Source organism: Perca fluviatilis, chromosome 9 (genome assembly GCF_010015445.1).
Source record: "Perca fluviatilis chromosome 9, GENO_Pfluv_1.0, whole genome shotgun sequence".
Taxonomy (NCBI): Eukaryota; Metazoa; Chordata; class Actinopteri; order Perciformes; family Percidae; genus Perca; species Perca fluviatilis.
The window spans coordinates 3,050,464-3,055,463 of NC_053120.1; the positions used below are offsets into that span (position 1 = coordinate 3,050,464).

The following is a 5,000-nucleotide window of genomic DNA, read 5'->3' on the forward strand; positions in this document are numbered from 1 at the left end:
ACTAAGAAAGATGTCTATTGGACAAAATGATAGGACAAATAAGCCTGTGGCTTTCTCAAAAAATACTTTACATGGATCCAGTGTTGTTGGATGTGCTTCACAGAAGTTTATTCCGCCTTCTTGATGCTCACAGGGTACCTGAAGGCTAATGGGCCCGCACGAAAAAAAAAAAAAAGTCTCTCCTCTTCGTCTTCTTGACCAATTAGTTTCTGAGTTTTTGTGTGTTATGGAAAAAGAGTTTGGAAATGTGATAACTCCAAAATGTCATTACTTGATCCATTATTCTAGTCTAATGTTGTCCTACGGTCCTTTACGGTGCACGAGATTTGAAGGGAAACATCAGCAGACTGACTGAATCCAGTTTGACCACTGCAGGGACCCTTTGAGTGAGCACAGTCCTCCAGTCAGCAACATCGTGGAATTGTACAGTAGAATAGGGCGAGGTGGCTGATTCTGCAAGAGATCATAAAGTAGTATTTACTCAGTTGAATTGCAGAAATCTACCACAAAGATTAATAAAAACTTTTCAAATATATACATTTATAGACCCACCCAAAAAATACCAAATTGCACACCTCCCCAAGTATGACGAGAATGTCATTTTTTTCCCTGAACCAGATCGGGCGCAGGATTGCAGCTCTGAAATCAATCCCTGAAAAATAAGTAAAAATATAAAAGAAAGTGTATTACGTGAATGTACAGTGCATTTTGGTTGGTTAGGCCTTATCTTCTGAAGACAAATATAAAAGAAATTAAGCTTAAATGGCTCCACAACACTAGGGGTGACCATGGCTGATCAGTGAGTTACTTACCAGGAACATCTTCGGTGAGGGCAGCCTCTCTTTCCTCCAAAGCCAGATCTGCAAGGGGAGATTTCCTTTGAGTCAATCTAAGCACTGTGGGTACTAGGACCTTAAAGCCATCTTCGAATCTTCGGCAGATATTCATTTCATCATGAAGCCGGCCCATTTCCTGAAATAGCTGCAACACAGCACAAACAAACGGGAAACATGTCACAACATTATCATAGGATTTTAAAATTAAATTTCAAAGAGAGCCTTTATTAATTTAATATGAACTCCAACACAAATGTAGGGAAATAAAACATGTAGACAAACCCTGCATGGACTCTTAAATAAAACAATAGTCTTAAAATGTAGGGAAATGTAACCATACTGTTAGTTACTAAAGCTGTAACAGATGAATGTGGCGGAGTAACTAAAGTAACTAAAGCTGTAACAGATGAATGTAATGGAGTAACTAAAGTAACTAGTAACTAAAGCTGTAACAGATGAATGTAATGGAGTAACTAAAGTAACTAAAGCTGTAACAGATGAATGTGGCGGAGTAACTAAAGTAACTAAAGCTGTAACAGATGAATGTAATGGAGTAACTAGTAACTAGTAACTAAAGCTGTAACAGATGAATGGAAATGGAGTGAACCAGTAACTAAAGCGTAAAAGATGAATGTAATGGAGTAATCAAAGTAACTAAGATAAATGGAGTAATCTATAAGTAATATTAATGTGTGGAGTAATGTAACTGTAATTATGTAACTAAAGCTGGAAAGATGAATTTGGAGTAATGAAAGTAACTAGTAACTAAAGGGAACAGATGAATTGGAGTAACTAAAGTAACTAGTAATAAAGTGTAATGTAATGTAGTAATAGTAACTATATAAAAGCTGTAACAGATGAATGTATGTGGAGTAACTAAAGTAACTAGTAACTAAAGCTGTAACAGATGAATGTAGTGGAGTAACTAAAGTAACTAGTAACTAAAGCTGTAACAGATGAATGTAGTGGAGTAACTAAAGTAACTAGTAACTAAAGCTGGAACAGATGAATGTAGTGGAGTAACTAAAGTAACTAGTAACTAAAGCTGGAACAGATGAATGTAGCGGAGTAACTAAAGTAACTAGTAACTAAAGCTGTAACAGATGAATGTAGTGGAGTAACTAAAGTAACTAGTAACTAAAGCTGTAACAGATGAATGTAGTGGAGTAACTAAAGTAACTAGTAACTAAAGCTGTAACAGATGAATGTAGTGGAGTAACTAAAGTAACTAGTAACTAAAGCTGTAACAGATGAATGGAGCAGAGTAACTAAAGTAACTAGTAACTAAAGTAACTAGTAACTAAAGCTGGAACAGATGAATGTAGTGGAGTAACTAAAGTAACTAGTAACTAAAGCTGCCATAGATGAATGTAGTGGAGTAACTAAAGTAACTAGTAACTAAAGCTGGAACAGATGAATGTAGTGGAGTAACTAAAGTAACTAGTAACTAAAGCTGTAACAGATGAATATAGTGGAGTAACTAAAGTAACTAGTAACTAAAGCTGTAACAGATGAATGTAGTGGAGTAACTAAAGTAACTAGTAACTAAAGCTGTAACAGATGAATGTAGCGGAGTAATTAAAGTAACTAGTAACTAAAGCTGTAACAGATGAATGTAGCGGAGTAACTAAAGTAACTAGTAACTAAAGCTGCCATAGATGAATGTAGTGGAGTAACTAAAGTAACTAGTAACTAAAGCTGCCATAGATGAATGTAGTGGAGTAACTAAAGTAACTAGTAACTAAAGCTGGAACAGATGAATGTAGCGGAGTAACTAAAGTAACTAGTAACTAAAGCTGTAACAGATGAATGTAGTGGAGTAATTAAAGTAACTAGTAACTAAAGCTGTAACAGATGAATGTAGTGGAGTAACTAAAGTAACTAGTAACTAAAGCTGTAACAGATGAATGTAGCGGAGTAATTAAAGTAACTAGTAACTAAAGCTGTAACAGATGAATGGAGCAGAGTAACTAAAGTAACTAGTAACTAAAGTAACTAGTAACTAAAGCTGGAACAGATGAATGTAGCGGAGTAATTAAAGTAAAGTAACTAAAGCTGTAAACTGAGACGTGGATGTAAGTAAAGTAACTAGTAACTAAAGCTGTAACAGATGAATGTAGAAGTAACTAAAGTAACATAGTAACTAAAGCTGTAACAGATGAATGTAGCGGAGTAACTAAAGTAACTAGTAACTAAAGCTGTAACAGATGAATGTAGCGGAGTAACTAAAGTAACTAGTAACTAAAGCTGTAACAGATGAATGTAGTGGAGTAACTAAAGTAACTAGTAACTAAAGCTGTAACAGATGAATGTAGCGGAGTAACTAAAGTAACTAGTAACTAAAGCTGTAACAGATGAATGTAGTGGAGTAAAAAGTACAATATTTCTCTCTGAAATGTAACCAAGTAGAAGTAGAAAGTGGCATGAAAAGAAAAGACTCAAGTAAAGTACCTCAACATTTGGACTGAATTACAGTACAGGAGTAAATGTACTTAGTTACATTCCGTGTAGAGTGTGTACACACTAATGCATAATGTTACATTACATAAACTTCACGGAGCCAGGTGAATTCAGATCCAGATAAAAACTTCTTCAGTAGTAACCTTAAAGCTAGATGATATGTCTATTAGATTAGAGAGTTACTTTCCATGGTTTTTAGGCCTAACGTTATAACAAAGACATAACACATTACTGTTACCGGTACCTTGATTCCGCCGTAGCCTTCTCTGAATGTACCGGGACAGGCTCGATGGTTACTGTCACGGTTTCTTTCCACTGCTGAACAAATCGGTTGAATTTGGCTTGCTTCTTAAACAATCCTTCAAAGAGGTATGAAACCATCCTCTCAGTCAATCCATAGTCCACTGCTTCTCCGTCAACTTCATTATCTACAGTACAATAGAGAAAAGAAAAACAGCACTTGTTAACCACCACTGTGGTAACAGCATAATGTAATGTTACACAATTTAAAAAGCACATTAGCTATGCTGATACCTAGCTAAGTCACGCTTCTGTATCATGCTCCAGACTGTAACGTTAACGCTGGAAATGTCTCTCTCTCTCACACACACACACACACACACACACACACACACACACACACACACACACACACACACACACACACACACACACACACAATATAACGTAACGTCAGGCCTATCTTACTTTTTTCCAGGACAGCAGGGAAAGAAAGTTAAAACCATTAACGATAGTAATCGGGTTATTGAGAACAGCAGCTCACGCTAAATGTTAACATTACTCGAAAGGGAGGTTATAACCGTTGGTCGGTTCTGTCAGTTAAGGTGACTGGTGTTGTAATTTACGTTAGTCTAACGTTAACATTACATGGTTTTACAAAAATGTAAGACAGTTTTGACGACAAAATAAAGAATAAATCATAATTTCAAACCCTGACTGGCTACCGATAGTCAAATTCTGCCCAAATGGCTTTGCTTTAGCATTAACATATATTTCAGAACAAAAGACTGTTAGGCGGCAAACACGCTTTTTATCGTTCTCCTCTGACGCAGTCCCGCTAACGTTTCATAGCTAACGTTAACGTCTGTCAGAACAAAAGACTTTTCGGCGGCAAAAACGTTTTTTCTTCTCCTCTGACGCAGTAGTTTTGTAGTGAACATTAACGTTAGCTAGCTAGCTAACGAACTCAATGGTGAACTGTACCGTTAGCTAGCTAGCTTAGTACCATGTAATAACGTGTAGAATGGCAATATGGGACATAATACTACTAGCTAATGTTTTAACTAACTAGTTAAAGTTAATAATGGCAATCATCAATGTCGAGTGTAGCTAGCTAGCTAGCTAATGTTGACAGAGTATGAACTTGGCTAGCGCTAACGGTAAAGTTAACTTCCAACTTCAGAATATTAACACCACAAACACTGATTAAAAATTCATAATTTACCTTTTGAATTTACTTGCTCCTCTTCAGTGTCCTCAAAACGAAGTAACTCCGTGATTAAATCCTCCGTTGATAAATGTCCAAGCGCCATCCTCCCGACTTGACACTGACGGAGACTGACAGTTGGATAACTGTTGATTCACTCATGTATCCTTCCGCGCTGCAATATTTTATGCTTCCGCCGAGTCGAGCTGTCGTTAGCCTGTAGCTAGATCCTTTCAATAGAACACAACTTAAAGCGT

General features: G+C 36.6%; 1 long non-coding RNA gene across 2 annotated transcripts in view; it reads right to left on the reverse strand.

The window, feature by feature from the left end:
- Positions 1-625: 625 nt before the first annotated feature.
- Positions 626-5,000, reverse strand: part of LOC120565442 — a 4,811-nt gene continuing 436 nt past the window's right edge. The window contains exons 1-4 of one of the 2 annotated variants that reach the window (XR_005640244.1): positions 4,762-5,000; positions 3,541-4,003; positions 813-981; positions 626-652 (exon numbers count right to left, since the gene is read on the reverse strand). The exon at positions 4,762-5,000 is cut by the window's right edge and continues 436 nt beyond it. This is a non-coding gene — a long non-coding RNA (uncharacterized LOC120565442). The remainder of the gene's footprint in view (positions 653-812; positions 982-3,540; positions 4,004-4,761) is intronic. The other variant, XR_005640243.1, reaches the window with a different exon arrangement.